Raw genomic sequence first — 27,323 nt, forward strand, 5'->3', positions numbered from 1 at the left:
AAAATATTATTATTCTTCCATTTCTTAAATGTATTAAAAGACAATTGACAGTCAGACATGGTGGCCCACATATGTAATCCCAGTATTTGGGAGGCTGACGCAGGTGGATCACCTGAGGTCAGGAGTTCGAGACCAGCCTGGCCAACATGGTGAAACCCGGTCTGTACTAAAAATACAAAACTTAGCCGGGCATGGTGGTACACGCCTGTAATCCCAGCTACTCAGGAGGCTGAGGCAGAATTGCCAACCCTGGAGGCAGAGGTTGCAACGGAGGTCATGCCACTGCACTCCAGCCTGGGTGACAGAGCGAGACTCCGTCTAAAAAAAAAAAAAAGACAATTGACAATTGTTTAAAGCATGAATAATAACAGTGTATGGTAGGGCTTAAAATAAATATAAAAGTAAAACAGGTAACAACAATAGGTAAAAGGAGTAAAATTAACAGTTTATATAAACAAATTCATGACAGCTCTGACAAATAAGAAAAGGTGCTATCAGCAAATCAGAAATTTAAAGGGAAGATCAAAAGTAGATAGGATTAGAATGACAGAGTAGAGGAAACAGACTCTATTTAAAACATACATAGGCTAGGTGCTGTGGTTTACGCCTCCAATCCCAGCAATTTGGAAGTCCAAGGCAAGAGGATCGCCTGAGCCTAGAGTTCAAGACTAGCCCCAGCAACATTACGAGAACCTGCCTCTACAAAAAAGAAATCTAAAAATTAGCCAGCATGTAGTGTGCACCTGTAGTACTAGCTACTTGGGAGGCTGAAGTGAGAGGATGGCTTAAGCCCACGAGTTTGTGCCTGCAGTGAGCTAGGATGGTGCCACTTCACTGCAGCCTGGGCAACAGGGCAAGACTATGACTGTAAAAAAATTCTTTTAACTGAAGAAAAAAAATGTACAGAAGAAGGCATCTATAAGCATAAAAACAGTTGTCTGCACACACATAAAAAGCATAAATATGCAATGATAATCAAACATTATTATACAGTTAGGATGGAGATGGGGCAGGGGTGGTAGGCATAAAAGAGTAAGACCAAAATGGACCAGAAAACAACTGACCCCAGAAGAAACAGATAATGCAGGGAAGAGAACTTGGTTTAAAATCTTTCTTGGTATTCTCAGAGAGATTTAAGAATATTTTAAAAACATAAAGCATCACTAGATTATGAAAAAGGAGCAGAGAATAAAAAAAGTTTACAAAATTTTTTTTAAAGTCCTGACTAGTAATGAAGAGAGCCTGGGCATTTCATAGTGTTCCTGTGCTGCTCTATCCTGGTTCTGTTTCCATTCTATATCAGATGTACCCACTATACACAATTTTGTGGATATTCTTTATGGCTTAATTCTTTATCATGAAGCAGTATTTTTCTTAATTTTGCCTCTTTTGCACTTCCTATAGAAAAAAATAAATGGATCGTTCTCTCTTTCCTTTCCCACAGGTGTTTAACACCTGCTGATGTCTGAGCCTTGGGCCACCCAATTTGCTCATTCATTCCAGTTATTTTAAGATTTGTGTTGTTCCAACTTATGTGCTACTGTTATAGAAAATGCTGCTCTAATCATGCTTGTTAAAGTTTGCAAGTGGCTATGCATAATACATTCTCTATACATTAAAGAAAAAAAGAGGCCGGGCACGGTGGCTCAAGCCTGTAATCCCAGCACTTTGGGAGGCCGAGACAGGCGGATCACGAGGTCAGGAGATCGAGACCATCCTGGCTAACACGGTGAAACCCCGTTTCTACTAAAAAATACAAAAAAAACTAGCCGGGCGAGGTGGCGGGCGCCTGTAGTCCCAGCTACTTGGAAGGCTGAGGCAGGAGAAGGGCATAAACCTGGGAGGCGGAGTTTGCAGTAAGCTGAGATCCGGCCACTGCACTCCAGCCTGGGTGACAGAGCAAGACTCCGTCTCAAAAAAAAAAAAAAAAAGAAAAAAGAAAAAAAGATAGATGACAATTCAGTGAAAGAGTTGAATAATACAACTCAAAGGACTAAATTAGTAATTTGGAAGACAGTCAAGACAAACTCCCAGTTCCTAGACTCAGAAAGAGACAAAGACAGAAAGAAAAAAATATGATGAGCATAAAAGTAAGAAATATGAGGATCAATCCAGGGAGTACAATTCTAAAGAGAAGCTCTAGATGCAGGAAGAATGAGAACACAGGGAAGAAAAATAATAGGAGAAATTTTATTGGTGTTAAAGATGCCTGGGTTCATACTAAAAAGATCTGCTGAGAGAAGGTAACATTTAATTTTTTAAAAACTACTGACACAAATCAAAGCTAAGGGTCCAAACACCAAAGATAACAAAGAAACTCTAAAAGAGTTCAATTTATCTCTGTCTACTCAGAGCTTCACCCACACATATAAAACTCACTGATGAAAACACATGCATTCAGATTGGTCCCTCTTTAGATTCATACCCAAATGGGCCCTTAGTGCTGCTCAACTATCATTTTATATTTCTTTAGATCATTTACTCTCCCACTATCCGTGACAACTATCTCATACTTTCTCCTCCTTGATCACCAAAACTGCCAGCCCTTTTCTTAAGCTCCACTTCCTACATTTGACTGAGAAATACAAGCAATCAAAAGCAAATACCAAACAACTGAATAATGCATAACCTTTTCAAATGAAGCTGGAATATTTTAGAAAGTAGACCACATGTTAGGCCATAGAATTATCAACCAATTCTTAATGAAATCATACAAAATATAATTTGTACTCAAAACATAAACAATGGAACAAGCAAACATTTTATATATTTGGGACCCATAATATTGACTCAATGTTGCACAGACCATAAAAAATTTATATAATTCTTAAAAGTATTGAACAAATAGGAACACTGAAGAATATTGCATAAAAATGTGAAACTCAGCTTCACCATTACCCATTCATTTTATTCTGTGTAAACAGTTTGATAAGAATTCTCATTATTAGGGCCAAGCATGGTGGCTCATGCCTGTAATCCCAGCACTTTGGGAGGCTGAGGCGAGCGGATCATTTGAAGTTAGGAATTCCAGGCCAGCCAGGCCAATGTGGTGAGACCCTGTTCTCTACTGAAAATATAAAAATTAGCCGGGCTTGGTGGCGCACGCCTGTAATCCCAGCTACTTGGGAGGCTGAGGTAGGAGAACTGCTTGAACCTGGGAGGCAGAAGTTGCAAGAGCCAATACCACACCACTGCAGTTCGGCCTGAGCTACAGAGTGAGACTCCACTTCAAAAAAAAAAAAAAAAGGCAATATAATAATAATAATAATTCTCATTATTAGGCTGGTGCAAAAGTAATTGTGGTTTTTGCCATTAAAGTATGAGCAAAAATGCAATTACTTTACTTCCAACCTAATAAAAAGTATATTAAGTTGCAAAATAGGACATATTTTGCATTCAATGATTACTTAATATTTTATAAATTTATGCTATTATTAATACCGCAACAACAAAAAAAAACTCATGTATGCATTGAAAAATGTGAAGTTCTGCATCTGAGTTAATGGAAATTTGCCAATGGCACCTAAATTAAAAATCTCTCATGGAAAATATAACCACTAACAAAAGTATCACAGCATATACAGAAAAAAAAAAAACTAGAAACCCCGATATATTTGTAAATTAATCAATATACTTTCATAGAACCCATGGTACAAAGAATAACTTAAAAAATATTTTGAATCAATAATGAAAATGAGTAAAATGCAGTAAAAGTGTATACTAAGATATTCATAATCTTAAATTCATACACAAGAAGAGAAGAAAGGCTGAACAATGTTATTAAATAAATTTTCATTTCAAGAAGTTGTGAATGGAACAACAAATTAAGTCAAAAATCATAAAAATGAAAATACTTAAGAGCAGAAATCAGAGAAAAATAAAAAGAAAATAAAAGCAAAGTAAAAAGTTGGCTTTTTAAAAGCATTAAAATTGATAAAACACTAGCACTGATCAAGAAAAAAAGAAGATAAAACATAAATTAACAATATCGGGAATTAAAAAGTAGATATTACCAGAGCTTACAATATTGAAACATATAAAAGACAATAGGAATATTCTCCAATTTAAAAACAAATGAAGTTTCTTTTAAAACAATTTACTAAAACTAGCACAAGGAGAAATATAAAATTTCAAAAATTTTATATATAATTGATATGGTTTGGCTCTGTGTCCCCACCCAAATCTCACATTGAATTATGATCTTCAGTGTTAGAGGAGTGGCCTGGTGAGAGGTGACTGGGTCATGGGGTAGATTTCCCCTTTACTAGTCTCATGATAGTGAGTGAGTTCGCATGAGATCTGTTTATTTAAATTTTTGCAGCATGTCATCCTTTGCTGTCTCTTTCCTGTTGCTATATGAAGATGTACTTGCTTCCCCTTCACCTTCTACCATGATTGTAAATTTCCTGAGGCCTTCACAGCCACGCCTTTTATACAGCCTGTGGAACTGTGAGTCAATTAAACATCTTTTCTTTAAAAACTATCCAGTCTCAGATAGTTCTTTAGAGCAATATGAGAACAAACGAATACAGTAATTTAAAAATTGAATATACCATTTAAAACTTTTCCACAAAGAAAATTTAATGCCCAGTGACTTTGCTGGTAAATTTTTCCAAATGTCTGAGGAAGAAACATTGTGCTTATACAAACTCTCTCAGAAAATAGAAAATAAAAAACACTTCCCCACATTCTTAAGAGGAGAGTACAAACATGATACCAAAATATATAAGGACATGAAAAAGGAAAAAAATTACACTGGAATCTCTCTCATAAACATATTTGGGGGAAAAATGCTAAACAAAATACTAGCAAATTAAATCCAATAATATTTTAAAAGAATAAGTCTTGACCAAATGAATTTACCCCCAGAAGTGCAAAGTTAACATTTAAAAATCCATCATTATACCAGATTTAAAAACATGTGCACAGCAAGGGAAACAATTAACACAGTAAAGGGACAACCTATGAAACAGGAGAAAATATTTTCAAGCCATCCATATGATAAGGATATGATAAGGATAAATAGATAAGAAATGCAAACAACTCAAAAGCAAGAAAACAAGTAACTGATTAAAAAATGGACCTGAACAGATATTCCTCGAAGGAGAATACAGGCCGGGTGCAGTGGCTTAACCCTGTAATCCCAAAACTTTGGGAGGCCAAGGTGGGAGGATCACTTGAGCCCAGGAGTTCAAGACCAGCCTGGGCAACATAGTGAGACCCTGTATCTAAAAAAAAAAAAAAAAATTAGCCAGGCATGCTGGCACATGCCTGTAGTCCCAACTACCCAGGAGGCTGAAGGAGGAGGATCACTTGAGCTTGGGAGGTCAAGGCTGCAGTGAGCTATGATCACACCACTACACTCCAGCCTGGGCAACAGAGCAAGACTCTGTCTCCAAAAAAAAAAAAAAAAAAAAAAAAAAAAGACAATATGTAAATGGACAACATGTTCATGAAAAAATGTTCAACATCACTGAAAGCAAATTAAAACCACAATGAGGTCTCACCTCATGCCTGTTAGAATGATATTTATCAAAAAGATGTAAGGATAACAAGCATTGGTGAGTATGTGGAGGAAAAGAAACCCTTGTATACTCTTGGTGGGAAAATGTAAATTTTTATAGTCACTATGGAAAATGAATGGAGGTTCCTCAAAAAATTAAAAATGGAGGACTACCATATGATTTAGCAATCCCACTTCTGGGTATTGGAACTAAAAATAATGTCAAAGCAATATCTACACTCACATGCTCTTTGCAGCATTATTCATAATAGCCAAGATAAAGAACCTAAGTGTCCATCAACAGATGAACTGATAAATAAAATACAGTATATGTACACAATGGAATATAATTCAGCCTTAAAAAAAAGAAGAAAATCCTGTCTTTGGAACAACATGGATGAACCTGGAGGACATTATATTAAGTGAAATAAGCTAGGCACAGAAAGACAAAACTGTATGATCTAACTGATCCACAGAATCTAAAAAAGTAGAACTCATAGAAGCAGAGAGCAAGTAGAATAGCAGTCAGCAGAGGCTGAGGGTCCCATTAGGAAGAGCGGGAGATGTTGGTCAAAGGATATGAAATTTCTGCTAGATAGGAGGAGTAAACTGAAGAGATCTATTGTACATCATGGTCATTACTGCTAATAACAATATATCATATCCTTGAAAATTGCTAAGAGTAGATTTTAAGTGTTCTCACCACAAAAAAAATAAGTATGTGAGGTGATACATATGTTAGACTGATTTTGCCATTCTGCAATGTACACATATAACGAAATGTCATGTTGTACACCACATATACAATTTCTATGTAATTTAGAAAAAAATTTTTTTTTTTTTTTAAGACAGAGTCTCGCTCTGTCGCCCAGGTTGGAGTGCAGTGGCGTGATCTCGGTTCACTGCAAGCTCCGCCTCCTGGGTTCACGCCATTCTCCTGCCTCAGCCTCCTGAGTAGCTGGGACTACAGGCGCCCGCCACCATGTCCAGCTAATTTTTTGTATTTTTAGTAGAGGGGGTTTCACTGTGTTAGCCAGGATGGTCTCGATCTCCGGACCTCGTGATCCGCCCACCTTGGCCTCCCAAAGTGCTGGGATTACAGGCGTGAGCCACCGCACCCAACCACAAGAAAAAAATTTTTAATAGTCAATATATTTTACATTAGAACTATGAGAAAACACAACATATGATCATTTCAATAGATGCAGAAACTACCTCTAATAAAATTTAACCAATGTTCATGTTTTTAAAATCTCAACAAACTAGGAATTCAAGCAAACTTCCTCACTCTGATAAAGGGTAAGAGTAAAAAAACTTAATATACTTAATGGTAAAATATTGATCTTGTTCTTCTAGAGTTCAAAAACTTAACAAGCATGTCCAAAATCATGATTTCTATTCAACACCATAGTGGAAATTGTGGCTAGTGCAATAAGGCAAGAAAACTAAATCAAAGGTATAATGATTAGAAAGGATAAGTAAAATTGTCAGTATTCATAGATGACATGTCTGTCTATGTAGGAAATTTACAAGAATCTACCAATCAGTAAGTGAATTTAGCAAAGTCACAAGATACAAGACCAATATATAAAAATCAACTGTATTTCAGTATATCAGAAGCAAGCAATTTTTTAAATGAACATTTAAAAAGAGTATCATTTATAATAATAACAAAACATCGAATACTTAGGAATACATCTATTGAAATATCTGTAAAAACTCTGCAATAAAAACTATAAAACATTTCTTCAAAAAATAAATGCTAGCTAAATAAGAGAGGGATAGACCATGCTGATATAAGAATATAGAAAAACTCAGTACGGTTCAGATGTCAATTCTTTTCCAAATTAATCTATAGATTCAACCTACTTCCAATTAAAATCCTAGCAGTTTTTGTGGAAATTTACAAGTTGATCCTAAGTCTGAAAAACAAAGGATTTATAATAGCCAAAACAATCTTGAAGAGTAAACTAAGGATTTATATTATCAGACATCAAGATTTATATTAAAGATAGAACAAGTAGATTGGTATTAGCACAAAAATGAACAAATAGACAAATGGAACAGAATAGAGTTCAAAAAAATATACTCACATACAGTTAGCTAATTTGGAATAGATGTGCCATTGCATTTCAGTGAAGAAATATTGGTCACTTCAAAACATGTTGCTTAGTCAATTGGCTATTCATATGGGGCAAAAAAATAACCTTAACCTCTACTTCATACCATACACAAATATTAATTTAAGATGGAAAACAGACCAATGTGACCGCTCTTAAGCAGGATATAAAAACACTAACCATCAAAGATTTATTTATAAATTAGACTTCTTAAATATATATGCACACAATAATAGTTTCCAATTACATGAATCAAAAATGTAAAGAGGGAAATAAAACAACTATTACACTAAAAATTTTTTTTTTTTTTTTTTTTGAGACGGAGTCTCGCTCTGTCGCCCGGGCTGGAGTGCAGTGGCCGGATCTCAGCTCACTGCAAGCTCCACCTCCCAGGTTTACGCCATTCTCCTGCCTCAGCCTCCCGAGTAGCTGGGACTACAGGCGCCCGCCACCTCGCCCAGCTAGTTTTTTGTATTTTTTAGTAGAGACGGGGTTTCACGGTGTTAGCCAGGATGGTCTCGATCTCCTGACCTCGTGATCCGCCCGTCTCGGCCTCCCAAAGTGCTGGGATTACAGGCTTGAGCCATTGCGCCCGGCCTACACTAAAAATTTTAATACTCATTTCTCAGCAATTAACAAAATAATTTTTTTAAATCAGTAAAAATAATGAAGACCTAAACATCAACCAACCAAACATAAATGACATTCGCAGAACACAGTGCCCAACAACTGCAGAATATACACCCTTTTCAAGTGTTCACAGAACATTCACTAAGTTATACCATAGGTTAGTCCATAAACCAAGTCTCAATAAATTTGAGAAGATTGAATTCATATGAATTATATTCTTGGCCACAGCAAAACTGAATTAGAAATAAATATTTAAAAAAATCTAGAAAATCTCCCAGTATTGCAAAATTAACATAGTTCTAAATAATCCCAGATTCAAAGAAGAAATTAAAAGGGAAATCAGAAATTATTTTCACCTGAATGATAATGAAGAAACAATAAAATTTGGGGGAATACAGCTAAAATAGTGGTTAGAGAGAATGTACAGCTATAAATGCTTATGTTGGAAAAGAAGAAAGATATGAAATTAATTATGTAAGCTTTCTAGGTAGCTAGAAAACAAAACCAGAGAATGAAGAAATAATAAAGAACAAAAATTACTAATACATAAAACAATAAAGAAAAATCAAAAAAACCACAACTTTGTTTTTAGAAAAGATTAAGAAAATTGATAAACCTCTAAGATGATGAATTTACAAACAGAAAAGAACACATATTACCAATAACAGAAATAAAAGCAGGACATCAGTACAGATTTTATAAACAGTAAGTGGATATAAAAGGATAGGAGCAACTTCATGCCAATGACTTTAACAAGTTAGATTTGATGAACAAATTCCTTGAAAGACAGAAATTACCAAAACTGACATAGGAAGAAACAGAAACCTTGAATAGTATCATATCTCTTCAATAAATGGAATTCTTCATTAAAAACATACTCACAAAGAAAATTCTTGGCCAAAGTGACATCCCTGGGAAAGTCTGTCAACTATTTAAGGAAAAAACAGTACTGATTCTGTATAAACTCTTACAGAAAACAGGGGCAGAAATAATTTCCAAATCATTTTGTGTGGCCACAATTATCCTAATACCAAAACCTGGCAAAAGCATATCACACACACACACACACACACACACACACACACACACACACACACACAAATTACAGGCAAATGTTTCTCATGAACATAACAAAATAATAGAACATAGAACCAGCAGCATATAAAAAGGTCAGAACTCCATCACCAAGTGGGGTTTATTCCAGTAGTACTGGTTGCTTTGACATTTAAAAATGAATCAATGTAATTTACCTTATTAACAGAATAATGGAGCAAAACCATAAGATCATCTCAATTGTTGCATGAAAAGCATTTGACAAAAGTCAACACCAATTCATGATAAAATTTCTGGAAATGAATTAGAAAAAGAAGGGAATTTCCTCAATAAAATAAAGATCATCTACAGACAACCTTCCATTACTTAATGATTACATATTGAATGCTTTCTCCATAAAATCAAGAACAAGGAAAGGACACTCACCACCACCATTTCTATTCAGCACTGGAGATTCCACCCAATGCAATTGGGTAAGAAAATTAAATAAAAGACATAGAGATTGAAAAGAAAGAAATAAAACTTTTTATTTGCAGACATGATTGTATGTATTGAAAATGCTGATGATTCTACCAAAAAATTACTGGAACTTATAAGTGAATTTACCAGTATCACAAGATACATCACAAAATAAACAAAACCAATTGTATTTCTACATACTGTACTAAGCATGTCTTTTTATTCTGTATTTTTGATGCTTTGACATCTTGGGAATTTGCTGACCAATTCCTAGAAACAGGAAAGAACCTGACAGTGAGGGCATCTTTTCATATGCAAACCAACCAATACCTTATCAAGTTCTTACCTGATATTTATACATATCCCAACCACCTCCTTTATCCAGTTCTTACTTAATACCTATATAAATATATCAAACAAGATGGTCTCTCCAATACACAAAGAGCTCCACTAACTAATTTTTTTAAAGCCACTGGAGAAATTACAGACATATTAAAACCTTCCACTAAAAAAATGTTTTGAACATATATGGAAAATTTATAAAAATTGGCCATGATGAAACATAAGCTCAAAAATTTTAAAAAGAAAACTCCTAAAAGTTGGCATAACAGAGCCTAAAAATAATTTCAAAGTTGGTATAACTGTTACTAGAAAACCATCTCCACGATGACACTATATATGTCTTTATTTCATTTTTATGTTATGCTTCTCTTTATATTTGAATCAGTCCTTTAAACTACATAAACATTTTCAAGTGTTTGTAAATACCCTTTTAAAAATTACTGCTGTTAGCTGTTCTTTATGCTTTTCTTACTGGTCCCCTTACACATTCGAAATTGGACATTTCTGACTATTTCTTTGGTATGTTTTATATCTAACTATGTCGGTTATTTCTATACCAGAAACTCTGTCAGATTGTGTACCTCCTTTCTAAACCCAATATCTAAGTGAAAAATGACAGAGGAAATAAAAGATGCATAAATTTGACTGCATATTATAAACACTATAATCAAAACTAAAAAAAAACAGAAAAATATATACTACAAAGGTTTAATATATTTATACAAGTAACTCTTACAAATTAATATGACAATGAACATAAATAGGTATTTCAAAAAAGAAATGAAAACATGGTCAACATAATGACGAATCAGAGAAGAGTACATAAAAATGAGATATTGTTTCCTCCTTAGCTGACTGGTAAACAAGAAGAATGCCAATACCCAGTGTTGGCAAAGATATGAGAAAAACAAGAATATCTAATAATTGTCCTTTCAAAAATACAAAAATTAGCCGGGTGTGGTGGCGGGTGCCTATAATCCCAGATACTTGGGAGGCTGAGGCAGGAGAATCGCTTGAACCGGGGGAGGGGGCAAAGGTTGCAGTGAACCAAGATCGCACCACTTCACTCCAGCCTGGGTGGAAGAGCGAAACTCTTTCTTAAAAAACAATAAATGTTTTTAAAAAATGATGTATGTTGGCTTACATTATACTCTTAGTACTATATTCTCTGCATAGCACAATATGGACACTGAATATTTGTTGAATAATTGATAATTAATAATTTATTTAATGAAAGATTGATTAAAGACTGATCTGTTGAGTAAGTGGGTGAGTGATTCACTGGGAGAGAGTGTGACTGACTGATAGACCAACCAACCAAAATGCTGAGTGAGCAAGTGACCAATTAAGAGAGCAACCAACCAAATGAGTTGTGACCCTCTGAGAGAGTCACAGAATAAATAACTCTTCAAATGACTGAGTGACTAACAAAATAAATGAGCTGATGAGTAATCATGTTATGAGTCAGTGAGTGATCGATGACTGAGTGCTTGACGAATGAAAAAAAGGAATGAATGAATTTTTATCAATGAATTGGAAAGATCTCCACAATACACTGTTGAGTTAAAATGGCTCAATTTAGAATGAACAGGATGATGCTAGTGTTATAAAACCGTATCTCAATTTGTCACTATGCAGACATTCCGAATGATACTAAAACTTGTTAAGTGGCCAGGCGCAGTGGTTCACACCTGAAATCCCAACACTTTGGGAGGCCAAGGTGAGCAGATCACTTGAACTCAGGAGTTCAAGACCAACCTGGACAACATGGCGAAACCCCATCTCTACTAAAACTACAAAAATTAGCCAGGTGTGGTGGCTTGCGCCTGTGGTCCCAACTACTCAGGAGGCTGAGGGTTGAGCCCAGGAGGCAGAGATTGCAGTGAGCGAAGATTATGCCACTGCACGCAGCCTGGGTGACAGAGTGGGACCCTGTCTCAAAAAAAGAAAAACTTGTTAAGCATGATGGTTAATACTGTGTGTCAACTTGATTGGATTGAAGAATACAAAGTACTGATCCTGGGAGTATCTGTGAGGGTGTTGCCAAAGGAGATTAACATTTGATTTAGCGGGCTGGGAAAGGCAGACCATTGAGTGGGCACAATCTAATCAGCTGCCAGCAAATATAAAGGAGGCAGAAAAAACATGAAAAGGAGAGACTGGCCTAGCCTCCCAGCCTACATCTTTCTCCCGTGCTGGACGCTTCCTGCCCTTGAACATCAGACTCCAAGTTCTTCGGTTTTGAGATGCAGCCTGGCTCTCCTTGCTCCTCAAGCTTGCCAACAGCCTATTGTGGGACCTTGTGATCATTTAAGCTTATACTTTATAAACTCATATATATATCCTATTAGTTCTGTCCTTCTAGAGAACCCTAATACATTAAGCAAGTTCTGTCAATCACAAGAAGCATTTGTAATCTTTTTTGCCCCTTTGATTAACGTCATTTTTAAATAACTTTTTATTCACTTGAATTTTTTATATGAAGAGACATTTGGCCAAAGCTTGTATAGTACTATTGCCTATTAAAACGGCATATAAAATGCATGCAAATAAGATATTTTAACACAATGTCATGATTCTTTCACTTAAGAAACAAGAAATCTAAGATGAATACTAATTCAACTTTTAGACTTTAGAAGAGAAAAGATTAAGAACAGCCATACATTTAAGGGCTACCGAAGTCAAATGTAATCATTTTACCTTGGGCCAGTGTCAGAAGTACATACATGACAGGCAAAAGCTTAAAAGACCTCCTGAGGAGCGGGGGTTGGCTCACGCCTGTAATCCCAGCACTTTGGGAGGCCGAGGCGGGCGGATCACGAGGTCAGGAGATCGAAACCATCCTGGCTAACACAGTGAAAACCCGTCTCTACTAAAAATACAAAAAAATTAGCCAGGCGTGATGGCGGGCGCCTTGTAGTCCCAGCTACTCGGGAGGCTGAGGCAGGAGAATGGCATGAACCCGGGAGGCAGAGCTTGCAGATCACGCCACTGCACTACAGCCTATATGACAGAGGGAGACTCCATCTCAAAAAAAAAAAAACCTCCTGAGAAAACTGATGCCAAGAATAGAAGAAAATATAAATTATTCTGCAAAATGTATCCCTTTTCTGGTTTTGGTTTTTGGGGTTTTTTGTTTTGTTTTTTGTGGGTTTTGGTCTTAGGAGTAGATTTTGAGCTACTTCTTAGAATCATGCTTAATGATGACTACATAGGAAAAGCCAGATTTATAATTCATAACACACATAAAGAAAAAGTGTGAACAAAGATGGGAGAGGTGCTTTAAATAGGCTTTAAAAGTTGGGAGTTTTTGGCCGGGCATGGTGGCTCATGCCTGTAATCCCAGCACTTTGGGAGGCCAAGGTGGGCAGATCGCGAGGTCAGGAGTTTGAGACCAGCCTGACCAACATGGTGAAACCCCGTCTCTACTAAAAATACAAAAATTAGTTGGGTGTGGTGGTGCACGCCTGTAATCCCAGTTACTCGGGAGGCTGAAGGAGGAGAATCGCTTGAATCTGGAGGCGGAAGTTGCAGTGAGCTGAGATCATGCCACTGCAGTCCAGCCTGGGTGACAGAGCAAGACTCCGTCTCAAAAAAAAAAAGTTGGAGTTTTTTTTCCCTTAAGATCTCATTTCAAAATCATCATATTCCAAGCCTGTATTACCAAGACATTTTTTAAAGATTTTAAGCAGTGATGAGTTTGTCTATAAAAAATAAAATTGCACAGGAAATTTAATTAATTCTGCTGGTGAAATATTTAACACTACCCTCTGCTATTGATATTCAAAAAAATCTAGAAGTTGTTTAAATCAGTATGAATTTAAGTTCATAATGATTTTTAAAATACTGCCATGCTAGAAGAACACTGAATATTTCAGATATTCTGAAATAATTAAAGATTATCATAATGCATTCAGATAAAAAATAAAATTAGGCATCTATGGATAAACCAGGAAAGAATAAGGAATACATAAATATGGAAATGAAACAATTCTGCAGACACTGAGGCATTATGTTTGGAAGGTTTTCCAGTTACTCATCAATCAGATAGACTTATACTATCATGCACTATTTTCTTCTCTGAGTCATTCCCCAAGTCCTAAAATCCACTCCTGATGAATCCTTCCATATCAAACCTTTATAAAACCAATATATTCAATTCTTGCCTATAAAATGAGGCTGAGGGATACAGCAAGGTTGATACAGTTTGGATGCTGTCCCCTTTAAATTTCATGTGTTGCACTGTAATCCCCAGTGTTGGAGGTGAGGCCTGGTGGGAGGTGACTGGATCATGGGGGTGGATTTCTCATGAATGGTTTAGCAACATCCCCCTTGGTGCTGTCCTGAAGATACTGAGTTCTTGCAAGATCTGGCTATTTAAATGTGTGTGGCATCTTCCCCCACATTCTCTTTTGCTCCAGCTCTTGAAATGTGATATTCCTGCTCCCTCTTAGCTTTCGCCAAGAGTAAAAGCTCCCGGAGGACTCCCCAGAAGCTGAGTAAATGTCAGCCCCATGCTTGTAGGCCTGCAGAACCATGAGCCAATTAAACTTCTTTTCTTTATAAATTACTCAGCCTCAGGTATTTCTTTACAGCAATGCAAGAACAGACTAACAGGCCATGTGCAGTGGCTCCAGAACCATAATCCCAGCACTTTGGGAGGATGATGCGGAAAGATCACTAGAGCTCAGGAGTTCAAGACCAGACTGAGCAACACGGTGAAACCCCATCTCTACAAAAAAAAATACAAAAATTAGCCAGGCATAGTGGCACTCGCCTGCAGTGCCAGCTACTCGGAAGGCTGAGGTAGGAGGATCGCTGGACCCCAGGGAAGGCAAGGCTGCAGTGAGCCATGATTGGGCCACTGTCCTCCAGTCTGAGGACAGAGTGAAACCGTCTCAGAAAAAAATAATCAACAAACTAACAGAAGAGTAAAAGGACAGAACTCCCATCATGAAGACTGTTCCTAATACAGTGTTACTTTTACAGACCACCATAACCAGAGGCACTGTGAATCAAACTTACTACAATGAAGGTGTATGTCATTCTACTTCTAATAATTTTAAAATTTCATAATTGTAAATATAATCCAATTATTGCAGAATACTTACCTTTAAAAGTCTGTGGCAGGGAGGGGTAGGGGCGAAAGCAAGGATAATGTTTTTTTAACAAGACAAGGTCCTAAATGTAGGATTCCAGCAATATCATTACAACTGAAGATCTGATGCAATGAAAACTGTATTTCCCATCACCTCTGCCCCTCCTCAAAATAAACCAAAAAATATACAATACCTCATGTATTTAAAAAAATAAATTATGCATATAAATAAGTATAAATAAAATAATCAGAATAGTATTTCTATATATTTATTTATTTATCTATTTTATTTATTTATTTTTTTGAGACAGAGCTTCGCTCTTGTCGCCCAGGCTGGAGTGCAATGACACGATCTCAGCTCACCGCAACCTCCGCCTCCCAGGTACAAGCAATTCTCCTGTCTCAGCCTCCCAAGTAGCTCATATTACAGGCATGCGCCACCACACTTATTTTTTTTTGTATTTAGTAGAAACAGGGTTTCACCATGTTAGTCAGGCTGGTCGTGAACTCCTGACCTCAGGTGATATGCATGCTTCTACTTAAAAAGCTTAAAAATATAATTCTAAATTTGACCTTCTAAAATAATAAGTTGTAAAATCCAGACTTACCTGTAATTCTGTCTTCTCTAAACTGGCCAATTAACTACAGATCTAATAATTCCATGTTGAATGAACTTATCCTTAATGGTTCCAATCTCAAATGACCTGACCTAGCCTATGGATTGCCATTATGAAATGACAAGCTTCCCTCAGTATGCAAATTTGATACAAATAAAACTATATTGTGAATTTTTAACAATTTAAGGCCAAAAATAGATTAATAAGAGCAGACTCATAAGTCAGCAAATGCCCAGTAAGTACAAAAAATAACTTAATACTTCAAAATAAAGTTTTAAAAAAGGTAACATTAAAATGGAAAACCAAGGTTAAATTCAAGTTTAAAATCAGAAATAAACAGAGAAATTAAATAGAAGTAATAACTAAATTGAAAAACTGGCAAAAAGAACTGCTTCTATTCCTAAACGCTTGATTTATTCATTTTATTTTCAAGTACTTGAATGCCTCCCATATGCTAATAAATATTATACAGGACTTGGAAACAAATAAATTAATGGAAATGTTCACTATCCAATAACTCACAATATAGTTTCACAGGAGCCATTGTTAGAATGAAACAAAGTCCAGAAATAGATCCAACTACATACACAATTTAAAACACCAGCATTTCATAGTAGCAGAGAAAAGGATTATCTGACAAATAGTATTGAAACTGGACAACCATCTAGGGGAAAAAAGTTGCATTCCATCTTATATCTTGCATCAGTATAAATTCCAGATGGATCAAGAAAACAAGGGAGAGTCTCAAAATACAATTTCAGGGTTGAGAAGGGACCTACCTAGATGCACAACAACAACAACAAAATCACACTATCTACAGAATCAAAAAGATAAAAAGACAACCTAGGGAAAACAACTCATTTCACAAACGCAAAGCTATCTTCCTTAGTATAAGAGCTCCCACAAAGCAAAGTGAAAGGACCACAAATCCAATAGAAAGTGGGCCGAGATATGAGTGAAGAGTTCCCCAAAAAAGGAGAATAAAAAGCAAATTAAAATTATAATGAGATTCTATTTTTCATGTCTCAAGTTGGCAAAGATCAAGTCATCTGAAACCACAATGTTAGTAAAGGTGTAGAAAAGCATAAATTGGTATTTCTATGTCAATTTGGCAATATTTGTTGAACTTAGTAACATATACCACTTTTGAATCAGCAATTACTCATCTACTTAATCTTTAGTTATGGTCACACACACACACGCCCTGACAAATGTACAAAGATATTTACTACTTTTTGAATTCTAAGACATTTAAATGTGTTCAAAAAATAGATAATTTTTTTAAAGAAAGAATAAAGAGACAAATACAGACAACTCTCAAAGAGTTTTGTTCCAAAGAGGAGTGAAAAATGGGGCGATAGCTTGAAGAGATGTGGAGTCAAGTAATGATTTAAATTGGGAATTGGCAGAGCACAGTTCACACATACCATATTTAGCCAGTTGCCTGTTTTGTAAATAAAGCTTTATGAGAACACAGCCATGAGCCATGTCTGTTCATTTATGTATTGTCTATAACTGCTTTTGCACTACAAAGGTGGAGTTGAGTATGTGCAAGAGAAACAATCTTGCCCACAAAGTCTAAAATATTTTCTTTATGATCCTTAATAGAAAAATCTTGCCAATCCCTGGTTTAAATCAGTAATTCTCACAATCTAGGCCCCAGATCAACATTATCAGATCACCTGGGAACTCACAGATGCAAATCTTCAAGTCTCACTCCAAAGCTAATGAAACAAACTCTGGGGTGGGGCCCAGCAATTTGTGTTTCAACAAGCCCTTTAGGTAATTCTAATAAGAACCACTGAGTTAGGAAACAGTTCTAGTACAGTTAATCCTCACTGTCTTCAACAGGTTCTTGGAAACTGTGATTTTAAGTCAAACAATGTGTAACAAAATCCATTTTTCCATAGGCTAATTGAGATAAGCAAGTTCCTATGGCATATTTATGGCCACAAAAACATCATCAAACTTCTAAATAAAGACCCCAAACACTGTGATTATTAAACACTAAAATAAATGTGAGCTATACACACATTTAGGAAAGACTAACAAAAACAAGTAAGATAATTATTTACCCAATTCAGTTCAGTCACAAGTGGCTACAGCCTATTCTAGCAGCTCAAGGCACAAGGTGGGAACCAACCCTGGACAGGACACCATCCACTGCAAGACACACTCATACATACATGATCACTCAGACTGAGACCATTTAGACACACCGATCCGCCAACATACACATCTTTAGGATGTGGGAGGGAATTGGGGCACCCAGAAAAACCCACACAGACATGGGGAGAATGTTCAAACTCCACACAAACAGTGGCCCCAGCCAGGAATCAATTTTTTTTTCTTATCAACATTACGAACAAACAACAGTTATTCAAGGACCTGCTGTATAGCCAGGAACAGATAAGGACGCTTTATGTTCACACATTTAAAGGGTCTTGAGGAAACTTCATGGGAGCCTAAGAGCCCTCAAGCAGACTGTCAGTGAGAACTTCAAGGAAAGTGACAGAAATGATAGTGAAAGCTGAATAAGAGGAGACCCTTGTTACATACTAGGGCAAAGTTTAACAAAACTATCACCTACATTAACATGTTAAATAAAATACATACCTGACCTAATGAATTAAGGACATTCTCCACAAGAACTTAAAGCAATTTGGCTTCTTCTAGCTGCCCTTATAATTGAGAGAACAGAGAGATGAACTAAAGAATGAGCTATTCACTTTTTGAGTAGAATTTCAAGGAGAGGTAATGGACTCAGAACAATCTTTTCGGCCAGCAGAGTGTCAAATAAAAAGGGCCTCAGAGCAAAGATCCAATCTAGAGTGTGACTATAAGATCCTTTCTCAAGGTCTAAATCAGTACCTCATAGATCCTTTCAGACGAAATATTATCTAAGGATCTTAAGGGTGTTGTTCCACAGCAGCCTCACACAGAGCTTAGGGGAGGAAAGAGTTCCTCTCAAGAGACTTGTGGGTATGGCGGTACAGATTATAAACTTATACACAGGAAGTCCACAAAGTTTTTAAAGGAGTTGTATTAGCTTGGAATGAAAGGGACACGTGCTATATTTTAAAAGAGGGCCTTTGGACCCTGAAGCACTACAGGCAGGAAGCAAGCTCAGGAAGTTACTCTTACAAATACAAAGCACTTTATATGGGTGGGATGTGGGGGTAGGGGAGATAAATAATTCAGAAGATAAACCCAAAAAAAGAAGAAGCCTATGTCCCATTTAGAACAACTTCCAGGAAGCAGGACTGAGACCTAATCAAGGAACTGGTAACATGTGCCCAGTGGGGTTGCAGAATTGCTATAGATTGTGCCTACCTTGTGCGCTTCTTGAGGAGGAATGTCTACTGCAAATAACCCGTGCCTTTTCAATCTTGTAAAGTATGTGGGGGACATATAAACTGTCTCTTCATGGGTCCTCAGTTCAAGAAGAACCATATCCAATTAACCATACCCAAGAAAATTATTCTGTACCTGGACCGGATTTATATGATGAGATGCTGGACTCTGAGTTACTGTCGTGATGGGATGTGAATTAGGGACCTTTGAGGAGAAGCTTAGTGTATTTTGCATGTATTTCAGATACAGGAGGGATATGAAGTTTGGCAAAATGGCAAGCTGTGGCAATAGTATTAATAATTGTCCAGAGATGGCCATTACAATATTTCCCATCTCACATGTTTTTCTTCTACAGTGTGAACTTGCCACTCCCCCATCAAATCTGGACAGACTTCTGACACTTACAACCAGTAGAACATGGCAGAAGTTATACTGTGCAACTACCAAGGCTAAATCATAAAGATTTATGCTGAGACACACTGACACACTCACTTTCAATTCTCTACTCACCACTATGAAAGGTGACCACCCTGAAGCCACCATATTGTGAGGAAATCCAGGCCACATGTACATGCTCCAGTTAACAGCCCAGCTAACATCCCAGTCAAGAACGAGCATCAACTACCCATCATGTGAGTGAAGACACCTCCAGATGATTCCAGTCCTTTGCCTTCAAGTCACCCCTGGCTGGCAATTCTTCCCAACTCATGTCCTAGTAGCCACTGTGGAGCAAAAACAAAGTCATCCCTGGGTGTGCCCTGTCTCAATTATTGATCCATGGTATCTGTGAGCCTAATAAAGTAGTTGTTTAAAATCACTAAGTTTTGGGGAGTTTCTGTTACACAGCAATAGCAATCACTGATGGAAATAATCCAGTAGAGGGAAGAACTGAGAAGGCAAGAAAAAGAGGAAAGAAATATAATGGTAAAGCCTTTGAAGGCAAAGGGGATGACCTCTTCTACACAACTGAATGGAGAGGCTTTAGAAGGGATGCTAAAACATTCATTGTAGAGGGGAAAAGGGCAATGTACAGAGGACAGGTGGTTGCCTGGTGAACAGGAATCAGAGACTAGAAAAGGAGATGTGGGGGGGTGGTAGGAAAGAGTTTGCTGGTTTTTGTCATAAACATTGGTAAACCATTTCTTTTTTAAACTTTATACACATTTTACCATGTGATCCCATCTTTTTAAATTCTCTAAAAAAGATTTAGTCCATTCCCTCAATAGACAAGACTCACTGATTATGTGAGTTGCTTGAAATCGTATACCATGTTGACAGCAGGGTCAGTCCTTTATCCCCTGATTTCCAAAACAGTGCACTTACTCACATCACATGGCCCTTTATATTATAAAAATATTACCTAATAGCATTATATTTCATAATCATAATTTATTAAACTAAAATCACTTAGTAAGAACTAATGAGTACTCTGTTTCCAGTAACATACCAACAAGATGAGCAGAAGAATGTTCTTGGGAAGATCAAAATAAACATGCAAGCAAAGTAAACGGCCCATGGACCATTCTAACCTAGTTAACCCCTTGTAGCTATACAGAAAGGCTTCAAAATAGATAATGCTTCTCTTTGTTCTTTCCAGTACCCCTAATTTCATCAATCATTCAACCCTCAGAGTTATAAGTTACCTACCAAGAATTTATCCTTCCTTTTAGAAATAAATATTTTATCACTTTATTCAAATTTTACCAGCACAGAAGCACCCAGAGATGGCTTGTCTAACCTCCTATCATTCAGATAAAACACAGAACCAATGCACATAGAAAGAATAGTACCTAGATAGTGTGATATGTAAGAGGATACAAACAAATGACAATCTGTTGAAAAATACCTCCCAGGTTTTATTATGCCTAAAATTCTCATCCTTAGTCCTAGTGATGGAGAGCTTTGGAAAAGTCTTCACTGATATCCAACTGTCAAATCCAAAGGTCTTTGGTTAAACCAAAGAGAACAAAATATTAACAGTGGTTATTTCCACATAGGGAAAGTATAAGCAATTTTCTTCTGTTTTTATAGATTTCATATTAGCAAAAACACTAGTACAAATTTTTAAGACCATTTATTGGATCTGATTCTTCTCATTTCTTGCCAATGACCAACAGGTTGATCATTCCACCTCCTAACCTATCCACTAATTTGCCTCTCTCATACTAACTGTTTTTTCTTTGTCTCCTTTACCCATTTCTCTCCTTTCACCCACCTGCTAATTATGCACAATCCCCAAGGCTCAATCTCAGGTCCACTACTCTTTTCTCTTAAGTACCACAGCACCAGCCTTAATTTCGCTAACAAATTCTAGTCATATGTCCCACTGTAGGCTATCAATTTTCACTTGCCCATCCCACGGCCACCGCAAACTCAACATATCCACAATATAGGCTCAACTGTCTACATCCCCTCTACCAGCTACTAATACTGCCATAACTATTTTTGTTACTAACTGCCATTAATCAAATGGCAGTTTCTTTGTCATTAACTGAGTAACTTTGGACACATTTTAAGTCTCTCTGGTCTGAGTCCTAATATACAAAGTATATAGACTGACTTAGATGTTCTAAGCTGTCTTGGAGTTCCAACACTCTTTGATTTCCTCTGTCACTGAAGAGCAAACCTTCAAGGTAAGGTAATCTTTAATCACTCTTCTCCCGTCCATTCTCCCTTTTTATTCAATCCATAATAATGTCTTGTGACATCTCTGCAATCTGACTTATTTCTACTAAGTCCAAGTCCTCATTACTTCAGGGCTCAATTATTTTCCTACCTCTCTCTACCACTTCTCTTTCCAATTCATGTGAGATCTAGCACTGGTGCTGCTTTGATTTTCCTAAAATATTTATTTCAGCAAACTCTTTCTCAATTCAAAACTTTTAAAGCTTCTCCGTATCTACAGGTCAAAGTACATTCTTCTCATCCTAGCATTTAAAGACATCCATAATCAAATTCCAACTACATTTTTAACACAATTTCTTACTACTCTTTCACACAAACCTTCATTTCAGTCAAGTTGTTTATGTACTGCTCTCTGAACATATCATACATATATACATATTTTGCCTTTGCTTACCCCCTCTACCAGTTCCTTCCTATTATACAAAATCTCTGCTCAACTCGAAGTGGTCTCAAATATCTGTAACTTTTATTATTTAGCTTATCTGCCCAATTATACTGTAAGTCCTTAGGGAAAGGAACCTCTTTTGTATTTCTTTGTTTCTCTTTTGGATACAGCCAAGTACCTTTTACATTGCAAATATTAACAAATATTTGTTTGGTGACTACAGTTCCTTATCACACAATCAACATGTATTATTTCTTGAATGCTGCCCACGTGCTCTCCATTGTGTGTGTGTGTGTGTTTTTTTTTTTAATCTAAGGTACTGTTCCTCAAAGAATACACAATCAACTTGAAAAGATATGGCTAACACTAGGGAAATAACTATCATAAACAACTAAAGCATGGCATATAATTAAACCATGTGAAGATGTTCTAAGACTAAAGAGCTACAGAAATAGAGGAAAAAAAGAGGGATGGAGAACATAAGCAAAAATTAAAGGATAGAAGAAACATATAGCTTGTTACTAGAAAGTGTGGAAATCAGCTTATAAGCTGAAGGATTAGAGATCCTTAGACAAAAGACTAAATAAATAGGGCAGGGATTGATAATAGACTATCTTAAAAGACAGGAAAATTTAATAAGTAGAAAATGGTAAGCCACTGAAGATTTTGGGGCAAGGGAATACTATAATAAGGAGTATTAGAGTGGAATCTCTATTGAGGATAAACGAAAGAGACACTGAATTCTCATAAGTTCAAATGACTTTCAATATTCGAGGCTCAGGAAATGTGTCCTGGGATTCACACAGTAAAGGAGGGAAAGCAGAGATACGAGAAAGAAAGGAAATATGGACATTTTGAATGGGAATAAGACGTAAATGAAAAAAGTAGTTTAAAGATGATGCCTAATTTAAAGCCTACATGATTAGAAGAAAATTAAGAGGTAGAAAATGGTAACTTTCACTTTGGGCATTCTGAGTTTAAGGAGATGAACAGAAATAGAAGCAGAAGACCAGTACAGGAAAAATCAGGAAGTGACTAGTACAACAAGTTAGCAATAGGATTAGTTTTAAAATCAAAGAACCGGGCAGAAGTTATAAACATATTACACAGGAGATGAAATATATTAAGCCATGATCAGCTGATACTAGCTTTATATCAATAATTTTATCAGAAAAGCAAACTAAAAGCTAAGGCAGAGGTTTCCAAACCCATTCAGGGAGCCCTGAGTCTTAGCAAATTTTTCATGACACCTCTAGGCCAAAAGAAATAGGTTCGAACAACTTACTTAGTAGTTATGTCCTTACAATTTAGTGTCTCTTGAGCACTGTAGAACTTATCAAACCTTAGAATCAAATTGGACAATACCACACAGTCATTTCCTGTTCTACATTCATTTTCATGTACTAGTTGCTTTTTATCAGAGCAACCTCTGAAAATACATCTTTCCAAAGACATGACACTGTGGAAACGGATGTAGGTAGCTAATGTTGAAACCATGAACTACCTCAAAACAAAAGTTCAAGCCTAAGGCGCTCTGGGCACCTTGGCACACAGTTTGGGAAACTGGTAGCTAAGAGGAGGGGTCTAAAAGGGAGTGGGGAAGGGTGAGAAATGTAATGGGGGAGGAGCAAAAGAAAGTTCTTAGCACAGTTAACCACAAGGGGGCAGCACAATAATTGCTAGGGGCAACACAATGGGGGTTTAAGCAGAGAGACAAAAGTCAAACCTTTCCATACAAAGGCTACAATACCCCCTCACCAGCTTAAGACCTTAAAGTCCTTTATCTCTTTATACTAGAAAGGAAGAAACAAGAAACACTAGTTACTGGCAGATCACCTTATGCAGTCATTCTGGCCTTCTCTGAATCTCCTTTGCCTCCCAGCCACGATAGTAGCCAAGACTTTTATGAGAGCCAAGCAATTTACCACTTGGCATGTGTCTTACCCAGTTCTCACAACAATCTGATAAGAAAGTGCAGCTAAAAGAGTAATACAACTCTTTTTTTCTTTCTTTCTTTTTCTTTTAGACAGAGTCTCACTCTGTTGCCCAGGCTGGAGTGCAGTGGTGCCATCTCGGCTCACTGCAACCACCAACTCTCAGGTTCAAGCAATTCTCCTGTCTCAGCCCCCCGAGTAGCTGGGATTACAGGTGTGCACCATCACGCCTGGCTAATTTTTGTATTTTTAGTAGAGATGGGCTTTCACCATGTTGGCCAGGCTGGTCTCGAGCTCCCGACCTCAAGTGATCCTCCTTCCTCAGCCTCCCAAAGTGCTGGGATTACAGGCGTGAGCCACCATGCCCGGCCGCAAATAATACAACTCTTAAGTGGCAAGAACACCAGGATTCAAATCCAGATCTCACTCCAAAGCCAATGCACTTTTCTATTCTGCCTCAAAAGCATCCCACCTTTCAGCAATAGCCAGGTGAAGCAAAGAAACAATGTCATATTCTTTTCCCGTATCTGAGACACCTGTCTCAAATCACCAAAGGCACACACACAAAAAAAACCCTAATGAGTCCCTAAAACATGCTATAAATTGCAAATACAGGATATTCAGTCAGAGCAAAAACAAGCATGGTGTGCTCTTCTAGCCAGCAAGTACTGCAGTTTTCCTATTCAGGTAAATATATGTACTATTAAGGCAAGTGCCGGATACATCCAATCTGTACATACATTACACACCAACAGACAAATGCATGTACAAGCAAATAATTCTCACACTTAAAGTGGTAGGCGGTGAGGCGGATGGGGGAAGGGAGGCCAAAAATTGATTATTCATCTTCAAATGTTCTGGGTGTTATATCAAAATACAGGTTGAACATCCCTAATCTGAAAAGCTCCAAAATCTGAAACATTTTGAGCACCAACATGATGCCACAAGGGGAAAATTCCCTGCATAAGTACTTAATACAAACTTTGTTTCATGCACAGATGTAAAAATATTGCAAATGACTTAGTGGCTGTGTGAATAAGGTGTATATGAAACATGAATTTCGTATTTACAGTTGGGTCCCATCCTTGACATAGCTCATTTTGTATATGCAAACATTCCAAAATTTAAAAAAAAAAAAATCCAAAACACTTCTGGTCCCAAGCATTCTGGAGAAGGGATACAAAATATTTATTTGCAGTAGCCCAACTCACTGTAAAAACTTATTATGAAACCAAGAGCAATCATCTCCCTTATTCCCACTTCTAGTTTCCTTCTCCATACTAAGCCGCTACTATCCTTTCATTCAGAGAAATGGAGTTTCTCCTGACAGATTAGTATTTACCGGAAAACAAACTGGGTAAATTCAACCGACACAACAAGCTTAGGCAGATAAAACCATCACGAAGCATTCAGTGTGGTAGCAGAAACCCCAGCAAGAATAGCTAACGTGTTCTCACAAAAGCTATCTCTTATTGGTTGGAAATATTCCTCTTTGAAGGATTAAGAACCTCTGGCTGTTTAAGAAGAAAGGGTAATGGACAACGTTTTACATTTCTCTGCAAAGTCACGTTATGTGTAAAGCCAACAAAAAAAAATGTTTCTTAAAGGATCCAAGACGAACAAAACACCCCAAAATTACTCTCGCATATCAACATTAAAAGTTTAGCACTGACATTTTCAGAGTAAGCAAAAATGAGCCCTGCCTGTCTTCACACGCTTCCAGCCTTCCTACGCACGCACTCCCAGCTCGCGACACCTTCTTCGCCTTTACTGCAGCGATAAAGGACAGCACACCCACCGTCGCGGGAGGAGGAGGAAGAGCCTCTTTTTCTGCAGAAGAGAAACAGCTCACATCTTGTTCCTGTTGCCTTCTTCTGAAACCTAAAAAAAACAAAAAAGCAGCAGTTACTACTACCACATAAGTCCAGGAGAAACAGATGCTTTCTCTAGGCTGTTTAAGTGTCTAGAAAATTTTAAAAAGGAATAAGGAGGTGGGGGGTGCGGGAATTATAAGACACAAATGGAAGCAAATATCACTAGCAAGACTCGTTCTAGGTGTCGTCTTAAAGAGGAAGATTTTTTCTGGCTCAGAAGTTTGCTGCCACTAGCAGGGGGGAGGCGGGATCAGAAGGTAAGAAGGGGGTGGAGAGACAACTGCTGCCCCCCACCCAGAAGCCAGGCAGAGATAACACCCACCGGTTACACAGATGGGGCGACCAGAGTGCGCCCTTGAGCCCGCAGGGGCGGCTCCTACCCGGCGGGCCAAGGTCTGCGAAGCCCCGAGGCGGGCACGGCTCTGAGCGACCTCCAGGCTGGGCCCTCGGGGGCCCTCCAGGGTGGGCTCAGCTCCCACTCACATCCCTCCGCGGCGAGGACCAGGCCTCTCCCTGAGCCGCGGCAGCCCTCAGCCCCGACGCGCGCCGCAAGCCCGGGCCGAGGGGCCCGAGCGGCCGAGAGGCCGAAGTGACGACGAGAACACCCGAGCGAGCCGAGAGCCGGCCCAGCCTGTCAGCGCCCAGGGAGGCCGTTAGAGGCGTCCGCTGCTGCCCCCTTCTGCTCCTCTTCCTCTCTCCTTCCTGCAGCCCCACACCACTCCCACTTCGGGCAGCCGGGAAGCCCGTCACAGTTGTCTCCACCCTCTCCTGGGCCAAACCGTCTTCTCAACGCCGCGGGCGACACTGACTTGGTCGCCCTATTAGCTTCGAACTCAGCCTCCAGGTTGGCCTGCAGTCTCCCCGACTGGCAGGAGACTGGGCCGGATAGACGCTGGGGGAGAGCCGGACGCGTGTTCCGCAGTGCGCGTGCGCCCCTCGGTGCTGGCCGCGGAACCTGCGGGCGCGGGCCACGCAGGGCGGCGGCTTCTCGGGAAGCCGGCGGGCGCGCGTGGAGATTCCTGGGACTGCCCCTGGGCGTGAGCGCGCAACGAAGTTAAGGCGGCGGCGCCGCCTCGCAAAACACTGGTGCCTGGCTGGAGCTAGGTGCCAGCGCTGGGCCCGGGCTTCACTAGATGGGCGGGTGTGTGTGTGTGGCCGCCGCCCGCCAGGGAAGCGGCCGGGAGTGAGTCAGCCTGACTGGCGCCCGCCCATCCAGAACACAGCCCGCACCGGAGGAGGCCGGGCTGCCTCCGCACGGAGACTCCCCTC

At 38.3% G+C, this 27,323-nt stretch overlaps 1 protein-coding gene across 3 annotated transcripts in view; it reads right to left on the minus strand.

Annotated features, from left to right (window-relative positions):
* Nucleotides 1-27,059, minus strand: part of JAK2 (Janus kinase 2) — a 160,792-nt gene extending 133,733 nt beyond the window's left edge. Inside the window, exons 1-2 of one of the 3 annotated variants that reach the window (XM_050761094.1) lie at nucleotides 26,377-27,059; nucleotides 25,979-26,061 (exon numbers count right to left, since the gene is read on the minus strand). The gene's annotated coding sequence lies outside the window, so the exon portion shown is untranslated. Of the gene's footprint in view, nucleotides 1-25,853; nucleotides 26,062-26,376 lie in introns of those variants that run through there. The other 2 variants (XM_050761096.1, XM_050761095.1) reach the window with 2 other exon arrangements.
* Between the last annotated feature and the right edge of the window lie 264 nt (nucleotides 27,060-27,323).

Source organism: Macaca thibetana, chromosome 15 (assembly GCF_024542745.1).
Source record: "Macaca thibetana thibetana isolate TM-01 chromosome 15, ASM2454274v1, whole genome shotgun sequence".
NCBI classification, from domain to species: Eukaryota; Metazoa; Chordata; class Mammalia; order Primates; family Cercopithecidae; genus Macaca; species Macaca thibetana.